This window comes from Habropoda laboriosa, unplaced genomic scaffold (assembly GCF_001263275.1).
Source record: "Habropoda laboriosa isolate 0110345459 unplaced genomic scaffold, ASM126327v1 scaffold244, whole genome shotgun sequence".
NCBI lineage: Eukaryota > Metazoa > Arthropoda > Insecta > Hymenoptera > Apidae > Habropoda > Habropoda laboriosa.
The window spans coordinates 546,207-560,505 of NW_017100399.1; the positions used below are offsets into that span (position 1 = coordinate 546,207).

The 14,299-nt window shown below is 39.8% G+C and overlaps 1 protein-coding gene across 4 annotated transcripts in view; it reads right to left on the reverse strand.

Annotated features, from left to right (window-relative positions):
* The window catches only part of LOC108575317 (protein NDRG3), a 163,559-nt gene that overhangs the window by 31,029 nt on the left and 118,231 nt on the right, over positions 1 to 14,299 (reverse strand). The window contains exon 1 of one of the 4 annotated variants that reach the window (XM_017938084.1): positions 14,276 to 14,293. The exons of the other annotated variants lie outside the window; for them this stretch is intronic. The gene's annotated coding sequence lies outside the window, so the exon portion shown is untranslated. Of the gene's footprint in view, positions 1 to 14,275; positions 14,294 to 14,299 lie in introns of those variants that run through there. 4 annotated transcript variants of the gene reach the window in all.

A 14,299-nucleotide genomic window follows, 5' to 3' on the forward strand; every position in this document is an offset into this window, starting at 1 on the left:
ACTTTGAGAGGTTGCTTTTTCGTTACGGCATAATCAATATGTATAACAATCCATATGTACTTTTCTTCAGCAATTGAAATTAATTTGAAATTTTTCTTTCAGTATTTTTCATATATTTTCTCTGATATTGAATTTTGTTTACTAATAATTTACCGTCCAAGGAATTTGCATGAATTGCATGTTAAGTAGTTAGTTGATTTATTATTGTATATTGTGAGCTGATTTGAAACGAGTGCACTATGCCCACCCTAAATTAAACCGTCTCAGTAGTTTACCGTAATTAATAATCTATTTTCGTAATTTATACGAGAATTTTTGAATTTTAGTAAATACTAGAGTCAGTGCATCGCGTATTGAAACAATAGCTTCGTCCCTAGTTCGTTTATTATTGAATATTTTCCCCAATTCTCGTCGCGTATTTTATTCAAATTTTCTTATATTCTAGAATCGAAAAAGATACGAATTCGCATTTTTTCTTTTGATTCTTTCAATTTTTCACTCGCGTTCTACGAAAGTTTAGTTCAATAATAATATTGAAAATAATATAAATTCGCGGTTTCTCCCTTTCTGAATAAAACTGAAATAAATCACGTTTCGAAGTACTTTTCGCGTCGTCCATTCCACAGTGACTCACACTTTATGAGTTTGTGAGTCTTGCAAAATCAACTGGAACTGAAATAATTGATGGAAGGATGATGATCTGAGACGAAGGAAGGAAGGATGACAATCTGGGTGGAAGGAAGGATGGAAGGATGACGATCTAAGTGAAAGAAAGGAGAAAATGCAGTCAAATCCTCGTTGCAGAGCTGAGCTGTTTAATCAGCGAACAGTGAGTTACAAAAATGGTTTTTTTCTGGTGATTTGGTTTAGTAGTTAGTTGTATTGTGTATTGCCAGCTCAAATATGAGCTGGCTGCCCTAAATTAAACCGCCTCAGTAGTGTTTCGCAATTAAAAATCGGTTTTCGGAATATATACGAGAATTTTGGCCGCCTGACAGCAACCTGTAAATCTGGCGTGACAGTGAACGTGTTAATAAGTAAATGTTGTTCAAATTATGTCGTGTTTTATGTCATTTTCATCAGAAAAATCTCATCAATATGTTAAGAAAAATTTCGGGATAAAAAAACGTAAAATTAAAAAAGTTGATATTTAAATCGCTTGGTTGCCTCGACTGACGTTTCATGCTTATCTTTTATTCGCTGTCCTTGTGTACGTTCGGCAAACTACAAACGCGACGCGAGGCTCGAAAACGTAGTCCCTACCTCTACGAGTGTCGGGTTTAGCTTCCTTGCGGTCAGACACTTGTGTAGAATATACTGTACTGTGAACAAGATGTTTCGGTTGTGGAGAATATACTGTATTCCATTCGGTTAGAATATAGGAAAATTTAAAATATTTTTAAAAAATGTGGATGGACAGTAATTATTATTGCTTTATAAAGTATCCAGACGATACTTTACGATGTGACGAATTAATTAAATCGTTTACCGTTCCTCATTTACATTACGCGACCGTTGATTCAGGTCACTAGGTAGAGAAAAAGAATCAAAGCATCGTTATCCGTTGATTTGTGATCAGCGAGGAAATTATTTAGTGTAGCATCAATATGTTCCGGCGTAATTGCTTTCTAATTGGCTCCACAGCCGATTACAATGTAATTTACAGAAATTATCGGCGACATTGCTCGAACGCTTGATAATTCATATTCATTTGGCTCGTGTACAGTGTAACGATTATACGAGTGCAGTCTTGCAATATTCATTTGCGCTTAATTAATTGAATAATTAACCCGAATGTATCAAAAATGTAGGAGGCCTTTTCTGCGTGACAAAAAGCAGGGCTATATAACGTCCGATTTGGCTTGCAAATTTATGCCCTTTGTCCACCTAAGCTTTGATCAATTTCATCAATATACACCCCGGACTTATTAATGCCGTAGCAACAAAGCTGATTATTCCGACATGAATTTTACAATCTTCGATAGTTTCTTTTTAAACAATCTCGAACAACTTTCTGAAGAAATACAAAGGATTTGGGAGAGACGGGAATTGTGTTTTTCTTGGGGCGAATTTTGAGAGGCTCCTTAAATAAAGTAGATACCGAAGATCCGTAAGAAAAAAAGGAATATTGAGAGAAAAGTTTCGAATGAATTTCTGTCATAAAATTCCCAAAATTTCTATCACTTCGCTATTCTTAATGATTGCAATAAGATAGTTTACTATAAGCAGACTGCGGATTTTTATGCAAATTTTGGGTTTATTTATAATTTATTTTGGATTTATTTCCATATTTTTGTTTATTACGTGCATTCTGTGTAATTTGTGCCTTCAAATTTTTCATAAATACATAAAAATTCCTAGTTTAATTATAAGTTCTACACATGTCGTCGCCCTTTTCCAGGATTTTCGAAATTATTTTCCCCCAATATCGAAACATAAAAATTGGCAATTATCAGCACGTTCCATTTGAAGAAATCATGCATTCAAGGGTTAACGCTTCACGAAAAAGGACACCGAATTAATTCCTACACCAAATATTAATCCCTCCAAAAAAAAACTCACCGAACGAACGTACGTTATTCATGACTCAACCCTGTACTTTCCAAGTCTAATCGCAGTTGAACAGCAAACGATTACACTGACTGCGCTCACAATGTCGTCACCGTGCGTGCCAAAAAGGGGTGTAATCGGATGCGGAGTCGCGGAAGTCGTAGGGGGAAGATTTGCATAAAAGTTGCCGGAGACGTTTAATATAAACGTTTGCACGCAAAGTTGCGCACTTTGTCGAAATAGGTGTTGGTGCAGTGAGCAGATTTTTATGGTATCGATCCCGAGGACCACGCCCTGCCGAGCATGGCAAGACTGCCCCCCCTCGCCGGATCTCGTCTGTTTCTGAAGGTGGTTGGCTGCTGCTGGCTCGTGTGTGTCATCCGGGCTTCACAGTGCACCACCACGTGCTTTCATTCTCAGCCACGGCAATCTCCTGATTCGTCCGTGCAATTTCCCTTTGACGCTTGTACTTCTATTCATCCGTAGACACGTTAAAGGGGAAACACCGTTCTTCTTCGTTAAAGCTCTCCCCGGTTAATGTTCACAAGTGTATTTTCACTCGAGCGGCGAAATGGCCGTTTAACGCCCGTTTAAGTGCCGCCTTTATTACCGCCACCCGGTGGAACACAGTTCTGCAGTTTTCAGAGGGGCGCATCGGTGGTCCTAACGACCGGATCTGATGTATCCTTTTAATTCGACCGAATTTTTTTCTCCATTCTCGTTCTTTCGCTAGATTTAATTTTTGCTGCTCGTTCTTTCGAGTGAAGTCTTTTTTAACGGTACGTACTGGGTGGACCAGAAGTCAGGTACTGTTTTAACGAAAATGGTTTAATTTATGTGGTTCTTTTTTTTTTACCGATCTTTGAGACGGATACGGGGAAGAGTGTAGCGATAGTTGTCTGGCGAATTCAAGGGAGAAATGCAATTTTGAAAGGAATTTTACGAAAGCATGTTTAGTAGATGAGAGGATACGTAGGCTAGTGAAGAAATTTAAACGAACAGGTTCTGTACATGATGAAATAAGAAACTGACGACCTCGCATGGCAGAATGCTGTGAGTCAAGTCATCAATGAAAATTCATGCACGTTTCTTCGTGAGGCAGCACACAGACTGAAGGTTCATTTCGCGAGATAACTATTGCTACATGCTTCGCTGTATTTATCTTAAGAATCTGCAAGAAACATATAAATTAAACCATTTTCAATAAAATAGTACCTGACTCTCGGTCCACCCTGCATAATAATTCTGTCGTTTTCACTGCAACTACATATTCATTCATAGAAAGTAACCGAAAAGGTTAAATTTTATTCCGACCTTTGATAAAATTCGACACAATTAAAAAATAAAAGAGTAAAATACTTTTTAAACTAGAAAGAACAAAACTTCAATTTTCTACATCTCCTTTGCCTCATTTACATTTCTATACTCTCACAGCTAGACTCGAGAGCAACGAAAAAGTTAAATTTCATTCTAAATTTAATCCTACGATAAAATTCGAAGGTAAACGAACGAAATACTTTGGAAACTGCGATAAGAACGGAAGTTCCATTTCCTACGTCCCCTTTAGCCCGACACCCAACGTGCAACTGTTAATTGTTTCTCTAAATTAACTCAATTACACGTTCGCTCGGTGATCCTTTCGCTAGCAGTGAACCGAACACAGAACGTCTCCTAATTCACCGCGAAAATCGTTAGCGCGAACAAATAGTTTTCGGGGCGATTAATTCGATCCTGTTAAATGTCCAGACGGTACTCGAGCGATGCAGCCACCGCCACCCTTTCCCCCGTCTAATGCCGGAAGAATCTTCTTTGACCTGTATTCCGCGGGATTTACGAGGCGACCCAATTTAGTTTACCGAGGGAAATGTCAGGAACTCAGGCTGACCTGTTCTCTATACGCTGACGCTTCTGCAAGTTCGAGGGAGATAAAGGAACGCTCTCTTCCCTCCAGTTTTGCAGAAATATCAGTGAAAATACCATCCACTGACCTCGTAAAGAAGTTACTTTCCTCGTTGGATTCCCGGGTATGTTTCTGCCCTTTTGTCGGGCATTTCTTTCCCGTTTTCTACTCTTGCCATTCGCAGAGCGAGCCTCGCGTAAATTGCTTCTCCAATAATATTCCCCGCTTTTCCCCCTTATTTCCATACGGTTCTCTTGGATAATTTTGGCGCAATCGTTGGGCATAAATAGCGAGAAGGCAATTTTGCCCAAGAAATATTCTGTTAATATTATAGAATAAAAGGCGATGTTATTATTCAGGGGTAAATTAATTTTCTCCTATCATTTCAAACGTGTATTCTACGGCATTCTGCATATTTCCCTTCAATTACGACGCCTGAATGGAACACAGCGATCTTGCGAAAAATACGAGGAAGATATTAAATGGAATTCTCTTTTAATGCGGCCTGGCATTCGTTGAAAAAATCTCTATTCCTCTCTCTCTCTCTCTAGAAACTATTTCATTAAATTTGTACTCGAGATTTATGGCCGCGGTCGGATGGCGTCAGGTTGACTTTACTTGAAAATCAATACTCTCTATTCGACTAGCTCTATTACGGACCTGCTCTAAAAACAACGCCGTCAGAAGTGCGATTCACTCGAAATTTCCGAAATTTCCTCCAGCACTGCACTGTAACGTAACGTAAAATGAAACGAAATAAAATTCACCAAGGGTCGACAATCTCTGTAGAAAAATCAACAATATTATTGAGTATGTTTTTTTTTTGAATTTGCTTAATATAGAGGAAACGCCCGTGCATGAACTTTTCTTCGCCTTCTCGCATTAAATTGCCTTGGTGATAAATAGATAAAGTCCCTATATAGACACACTTTTAAAAAAGAGTGGAGAAAAATTAGTTTCTTCAAAGTCTTTAATTTGCTCGAAAATTAAAATATAGAGGAAACGCCCGTGCATGAACTTTTCTTCGCCTTCTCGCATTAAATTGCCTTGGTGATAAATAGATAAAGTCCCCGGATAGGTATAACTTTCTTGTTGACTCTGATAGAGCATTTCTTGCGTACGATAGTAACCTAACTTTATTCACCTTGCTATCGTCATCGTATTTCCCCGGTAATGTATACGGTAACGTTACCGCGTGAATAGGTGTTGAAGCGCGTATTCAAGATACAGCGCGAAGAAAAATGTAAAAAAACGGAATTCAAACAGAAAACTTTCGCGAAATCTTGCCATCTATAATACATGCGTCTCCCTCTACCTATAATTTTTAACACATTTCCCGACCTATATTTCTATACGTACGTTTTAACATTCGCTTCTTCTCCGTAACTTTTCGAAATCTTTTCATAACATTTCACAAAAGAAAAACGTTTTTTGCACAAACTTTGAAACTTTCTTTCTCACTGTAGAAGTCTCGTAATGCGATAAAGGTCGGCGTTGCTCGATACGCGTCCTATAATTGCCAAAGGAAACTCCCGGATAAAGAAGAAACCGAGCCGCCGAGGGGCTTAACGAGCCATTTATTACTATCGATCATTGGCCGTGAGCGGAGAGAAACTTTGAACGAGGGTCCCGCGGTACTTTATCTTATCTTAATTGAGTGTTTTCTAATTGTGCTGCAACTATAATAAGCGAAATTCCAAGACACACCGCCGCGCCGTTGCCGGGAAAAATTTACGAGCACAACGAAGCGTACAATGAACGCTAAGATATTACTTGAAATATGCTCTTGATACAGTTTTTAACGACCATCCTCTGCTTCTTTTACACCCCGATAAAATTCACTTTATTCCTCGAGCAAACGCGACACTAGCTGGAACGTGTTATTACCGCAATTTTTACGCTGCTAATCTGGATAAAGATAACTTCATTCTCCTGGTACGGTTTAATTTCCTTTTACGAGAATAGCCAAGAAATGTTCGTTCATACCGTCTCACTTCGTTTCATTATCATCTTATTAAAAATAGAAGAAATTACTTTCTTTTACTGTTCGATATTTCACATCGTTCGACTTCGGTTATTTCTTCCCTACGAAGCAGACGAAGAGTCCTTCACGAAAATTCATTCGTCGAACTAATTGGTTCTTTTGTTTATAAGTGGTGCGCCTTCGAATCTGTTGTTTCCAACTTATTCCAGTTGATATAACGATCTTGTTAATTCCTCGGTTTCTATTTGTCGGTACAAAGTTAGAAACGGTACTTGTTGTGGGTTCGAACAGTGTATAGTCCGCTTCATTGAATTTCCAAGCACAACAAATCTGTCTGCGTGTGGTTTCCCGTATCTCCAGCACGTCGCACTATCATTTCCGGTTCAAGTCAAGTTCGTTCGTATTCCTGTCCCTAGTTGCCGATGAAGACGGCGACTATGGCAACCATGCTGTTAACAAGCACCCACCTTTCCCTCTTTAACGTGCCTTTTTAAATGGAGAAAAAGAAGAAAACAGAAACATCGATGAAATATCGAGAAATTTATCATTTGCCAATTATAAATACCACGGAGACAATATTAGACTTTGCAAAAAAGAAAGCAAGCTTCTACACACACCCTCGATTCTACATTTCACAGATGGATCTCGAGGAACGCTCGTCAATTCAATCTTTCCGATTCCCCCGCACGATTGTTTTAAAAGTTTCAACAGCCGAAGAAACGCCGAGGGATTGGTTATTCAAAGATACGGGCGAAGATGCAGGAATATTGGTTATGCAAATTCGCGACGACGGTTCGCCTTTCGGAATACGGTCGTCCAAAGGGGAGCTTTGTCGTGTCTCCTCGACCGATTTTTCGAATACGAGCGAGAATGGATTCCTGAAACTGTAACGTAGTCCTCTCGGTCCGGAATCGAGACCAGATAGACGGCTGTAAAAGTGTTACCGTGCAAATTGAACACCTCTCGTACCTTCTCTTTTTTCTTCTCAATCTTTGAATTACTTCGTATTAACGTGTACCAGAGAAAAAAAAAAAGGGGAGAGAAAATGATGGGAAAAGAAAAATATAGGAGATACAGCGTTCAGCGTGGAAGGTGTTCGTGGGAAATAACGGAGAGAAAAAGAAATGACGGGGAGGGGGAGAAAAAAAATACCACTGAATAGACACGATATCCCCTGAAAAGCGGGGATTTAACCGGCCTTATGCGCCTTCAATGACTTCGCGGGCAGAAAAACGGCAGAACTTTCGAGGCATTCGCGGAGAAAGCGAGCTTTAAGCCGGGGCTTTAAACTCGCCTGCAAATTAATCGCAGCTGCCGCGGTCGTAGCTTCTCCCTACTCTCAAGTTAATACGAAATTTAAAGTCGATTTAAATTTCGTAGCAAGATAAACGACGACGCGTGCTGGATGACTGGAGTGGCTCAGATAGATAACGGATCCATTAAAATGGTACGCCGGCGAAATCACTTATGATTATCTTTCATTACGGTTAAATGCCTCACACGCTGCGCGGAATTCGTTTGAATCGTATTAGTCGGTCTAGTTGCTTCCTGTTAATCACTGTGTATATTTACGCGTTAAATGATAACGTAGAAGATAACTCAGGGTTGGAAATAGGCGAAGCTTGGGAATTTTTTTTCATAGGTAACTGCTGAATGGAAAGTTTCAATTTTTCTCTTTTTCAGAAGGTGTAAATGTAACTTTCAGCTTGTTTCTGCAATTTTTAGAAAGTAGAAATGTTACAAAATGGAGGAGTTATTGGGAGAACTCTTCTGATGGAACATCGATTGCTCGCCGCTATCGCTGGTAAGAATTGGAAAGTCTGAAATGAAAGATTCTTCTTATTTTGTGAATAAAAGTGTATTATCTACAATGTAGCGTGAAAAATTTCCAAAAATTGTGATTGTTATAAAAATGGTGGCAGTTTGAAGAAGAAAAACCTCTTTTCATCAAAAGAAATCAACTTTAAATTTTCTAAAAAATTGAATAATTGAGATATCGAAAAAATCGTATGCTACATTGCAGGTAATACATTTTCATTTACAAATAAGAGAGAATATTTCATTTCAGACGTTCCAATCCTTGCCAACAGCGGCGGCCAGCAATCGATGTTCCAGCACAAGTTGTCTCGCAATAACTCTTCCATTTTGTAATATTTTTACTTTACAAAAATTCCAGATGAAAGGTAAATGCTACATTTACATCGCTCAAAAAAAAATTGAAACTTTTCGTTTAGCAGTTACCTATAAAAAAAAATTCCCAAACTTCTTTTTTAAAAGCTTCACGTTGGTGTACCCTCTTAAACGGCCAAATTGTGCCAAAACATTCCACGAATAGAAAAAAAAAAAGAAGAAAAAGTCCAATACAAAATACACGTTAGAGAAAATTCTCTGAAAAATTTCTAACAGAAATATGAAATGCAAATGCGCGTGGGCCATAATGTTGACACACCGTTGAAGCACGAGGAGAGAAAGAAGACAGAATGAACAATGCATCCAGTCAGGTGATAAAAGATAGATATGAAATATGTAGAGTGTTAAATTGAATATCTGACGGATGTCAAGCTTGCTTTAGAAACGGAGGACAACATTTCCAAATGGAATTCGATAAAAAGTTTCAACGATTTCACATTTCTATTATTCACTTTTCAATAAACAAAATCTTTTCTCCTTCATTTTTTCACTCGTATTCTATACCAACGCACAATTTGCCCACTTAACACGTTCGCTGCCACCGGAAAATCCGTAGCAAGCCGAGCGGTACATACCGAGCCGAATATGCTGCGTCGGTGGCAGCGACGGTGCAAACTCAGCGAAACTGTACATTCATAACGACGCAAAGATTGCTATAAAAGAGAAAAAAATCGACGTGAATGTAGAGAAACAGGACGCGAGAGATAAAGTTGCTTCCTGCGTGGAAACGGCTCGTATACAGTATTGGAGTTTATGGTATACCGACAGAGGCGGGTAACTCACGGCAAAGAAAAGAAAATGGTGGATCCGGGCAGAAACCATTGGATCGATCGCGGCTAGAAGCCAGGCTAACCACCACCGGCCGCGAAGGAACACTCGATATCCTCGCGTTACTCGATATATCTCGTTCGTATCCTTTTTACCGATCGATTAACCGAGCCTGCACACACGAGGATTTTTTTCGTCGGTCGTTTCTCTTTGCTCGTGCTCGCCACACCGAGAGATAGAGAGATGCATGTAAGACGAAACAGCTGTCGATAGATCGATTTACGTCTTTCCCCCCTTTTTTTTTTAATATAAAACTCAGCTTCTCCATTTGGAACACACTTTGCAGCTCAAGCTCGAACACACACTAACACGCAGAAATGTCTTGTTTAAAAGTCTACGCCGAATGCAGAGCACACGTTTTTGCGCTAAAGCTATATGTATACTTCTATCCAGATGATAAAAACAAAATAAACATTGAGAATTTTTTTCTTCCTCTTTCTAAGGGGTACAAATAATCCAGTGTATGAAATTATTCGAACGAAAAAAAAGAGGGCAAGATAAGGAGGATTTTGAAGGTATAACAATAGAGTAGAACCAGAAAGAACGATATCACCTATTCATACCATGCATTAATTGCAATCCCAACAACAATTTCGTTACCTTTCCTCTGTTTTTTCACCTCCGATCCAGGACGAGTCAGTGGTTCTCTCGGGTCTTTGTTCTAGTTTTCGACTATTTCCTGGCCACTCTCTCTCTCTCTCTCTCTCTCTGTTCATGCGCACTCCGCTAATTATGCAACGTATGCATGGTCTCTGGCTATTGAAGTTTATGCTGGTTGCAAAAGGGCACTGTGCCGTTGCCACTCTCGATTCTCGTTAATTAGTTGTAATAATGTTTCATGTATGTATGAGATACAACAGGGGATGACTCGGTGTAATGAGAAGATATTTTCACAGGATGATCGTTAATTAGAGGCGCGTCGTGGAGATTTTCGGTTGCTACCTTCGTAGAATTTACGTGTCGGCTTGATTTTTTTGGATGTTGTTTCGTTTCCGAGGAAAACGCGACGACGACGACGACGTGCGATATCTTACGTCGCGTCTCGTTACGCGGTTTAATTAAGGTTACAATCGATGCGTTGATAATCAGGTTAACGTACCGAGTAATTTCATATTCATGTCGACATTTCTGCCATTTTAATAACCGACACGTTCGACAGGGACGAATTGATATTCTAGAAGAGCCGCGCGTCGCTCTCGTGGAAACCTCGATTTCATACAGGTCGGGTGTAGAGTTTCAGATTTTCTAATGCTTCGATCTCGTTGCAGTCGCGCGATGATATTGGTTCGAGAGGAGGAGGAAAAAAAAAAAACGAAGAAATATCGAGAAAGGGGAAAAAATGGGTTCGTTGTTTTTATCGAATCGGAAATTGAGCTAAACCGGGAGGATCGTGTGCAATTCAGGTGAATCCGCGGCGTTTTGCCAAGTGGCACGAAAACGAATTTTCAGCGAAAGTAGAGCAAAACGATGTACGAGCTCGCAGCGTCATAAGGAACTCTTATACTTTAATGTCCTGCTAACACAATTTGTCATCGCGTACGACTTATGTAACTGCGCGATGCGGAGATGAATGAAAATCAACGAAGGACAAGTCTTTGTTTAGATTGTTGCATTATCGTGTTTCCTGAAGACGAAGATTCTCTTCTTTTAATGACAATTTTCAAAATGGAAAATACTTGGAAATATTATTCGAGGAAATTAGTAACTTGGAAACTTTTTCCAATGTTTACACGAAGAACGTAAACATGGGAAAGAGATTTTCTTCTTCGATGGACAATTCGGAAAATGGAAAATACTTGGAAAAATTATTCAAGAGAGCCAGTAATTTGAAAACTTTTTCCAATCTTTGCACGAAGAACGTAAAGACGAGGACAGAGATTTTCTTCTTCGATGGACAATTCGGAAAATGGAAAATACTTGGAAAAATTATTCAAGGAAATTAGTAACTTCGAAACTTTTTCCAATGTTTACACGAAGAACGTAAACACGAGGAGAAAGATTTTCTTCCTCGATTCAACCATTTGAAAAACGGAAAATACTTGGAAAAATGATTCCAGAGAACGAGTAATTTCAACGCCTTTGCCAATTTTGGCACAAAAGATACAAAAATTCACAAATAAGAATTTACAAGGAGCAGATCTCGTATATTCACAGAGATACCGAAGAAAGACGAGGTTTCCCCAAAGAAAAATACCTCACACTTTTCTTCACGACGCAAACAATATTTCTGCTTAACGAGATTTACATAATTTCACAGAGTCCAAGACAATTATCTTCTCCTCATTCCCCGGTATTATTTTAACCGACACGTAGCATTGTCAACTATCACAAGCGTGTGACACAAATACCACGTTGATCGATATTCCCCGAGTCCTCTATTCCTTTCCGTGCAACGCGGAAACGCGTCTGCCATTCGCGAGTAAATATTTTTAAATCGAAGCGCGACGTGAACGTCGCACGACAACCTGCTCCGTCATTCGCCTCGCTAATGGCTCGCGAATCAATCCTAATTTCATTCGTTAATTGTCCCGCGGCGAAGATCAATTGGGAAGAAGAGACTCTCTGTCTGTCTGGCTGTGTTTCGATTCGTAAACTGGGGCGCCGGTCTGTCTGATCACCCAATTTCTCTCCTTGCTCTCCCGGAGACCAAAAACAAACGATAATTTACGAGAATCGGAGCTGTCCAAATACAGCAAGGACACGGTTCCACAAAACACAGAACAGGAGAAGACGGTTCTTACTTCGATCGATCCTAATTTTAATTCGAAACGAAATGCACGTCGGACCGAACCACGGAAGATGCACAGTTGATCACGTATTGCTCATACGGTACGCGTCAAGGGTGAATTCATCCGTGGAATTTAATTAATTACGACAGAACGTGTCGCCTGGGTCCTCCGTTGTACAATAACAAATTGCGAAACGTGTCCGGATCACGGTTTGTTGTACATTCGACAACTGGAATTGTTTATGACGTGACTCGTTCGCGTCGAGCACCATTACCGCGCCAACAGATAGAAGTGTAATTCTCGAGGTTTAATTACGTGGGAACAATACGACGCGTTCGTAGAATTTCAGATTTAATGTCACATCGTGCATCAAAGAGGCCTCTCTTGCCTGACGAGTCGCGTTTGCACGACAGCGAAATATTCGAAACCTGGTTGCGCAACCTCGATTTCGTTAAAATCGCCGCGTTAGTAACTAACCTCCAACTTCGTCTCCTCCTTTCGAGTCATCAGATTTTTTTTGTTCAACTCGAAAAGAAACAAAATTGACGATTGAGTAACCGAGAGTTCGTTTTTCGCGTGACTGTTAACTCTTCGAGAAAAGTTGTTCGAGTTGAAGAAGAGTGTGGTTAGGTTAGGTTAGGTTGCAAGGTGTGTCGAAAATGATTTACGAATCTCGGGAAACCTTGGAAGTTCAAGTAATATTCAGGAATCCAGATTACGCCACAAATTTACATCGAAACGAGGGGAAATAATCGCGACAATTTTCCGCGATCGTGTAATCTCGACGAAGAGTGTACAGGTACCGAGAGGTACGTTCGAATAATCGGCTAGGGGAATTCTATTCTCTGCAGATGGCAAAATCGGGGGGGAAATGCTTGTTTTCGCAGGGAGAGCCACATTGCGCTCCAGATACCTTTCAAATCTTCATCCAACTGTAATCGAAAATATATTTCCCGCGGCGGGCAACAAAAAACGATACAACACACGGTCATTCAATAAAAGTCGAGAGAAATAGGTCGCACGCAATGCCTCGCCATTACAATTTCATTTCTCCCGGGCTTGAGTTAATGCATCCTATCGATTTGCTTTTGCGTGGCAACTCGGGGGAACCGCGATAATTTCAATGAGCGGAAAAAAATCGAGGGAAAGATAGAAAAGAGTGGAGATGCAATCCTAACCCTCGAATTGCACCACTTCTATTCAACAAGATTGGAAAGACGCGACAAATTTTCACATTATTTCCGTTGCGAATTTTATTCAATTTTTTTCACTGGTTTTTCTTTCGGTAAAATTCACGTGAAATTTTTAGATGGAAAGAACTTTGTAGAAATACAATTTCTACGTATTGAGAAAGAAGAAGACGTGAACCATCAGTTTCACAAATTTTCCAAACCTCCTTACATTCGTCAAACACAACTTTCTCACTTACTCCAAAATAACACGTTCAATTCATTTTTACTAAAATCTGACCTCGATTTACCATTTCACCCTGAAAATCCGGATTTTTAATAAAAACGAAAAAGAAAATCTAGCCTCAATTTGCAGGGTATCATTTAACCGTGTAAATCGAGGCTTAAGCTTAGGCCAATGGTTTCGAAGCGATCGTTCCAGATTTCTACACATTAGATCCCTGTCAGCCGCTTCGAAGCGAGCCTTGACTTGTCTGTACTTCTGAAAAAAAAAAAAAGAGCAATAACGTTGCCACACTTAATAACGCAGCTGCCAATTACCGAGACGACCATTCGGCTTTACCCTGATATCGAGGTCAATGCCGATACTTCCTCCACACACGAGCCGAGAGACCTCAAAATCCCTACGGAACAACGGACGGATGTCGATGAATATTACGTGCTGTATGTATATATGTGGAGGGAATGTATATGACGAGGGACGATGTCGGTTCGATTATCTACCACGAATATACACCGTTGGTTACATGTCTGCACAAAGTCAACTCGTAACTGCGATCTACTCTCGAGCTACTGGGAATTACAGGTACGAATATAGACAGAGGTATACATATTACGTGTACATTTACGAGAGGAATATGTATGATATAGAATTCTACGATGACCTTTTCTCATCGAAACTTACCCCAAAAGAGCTGATTCCTCGGCT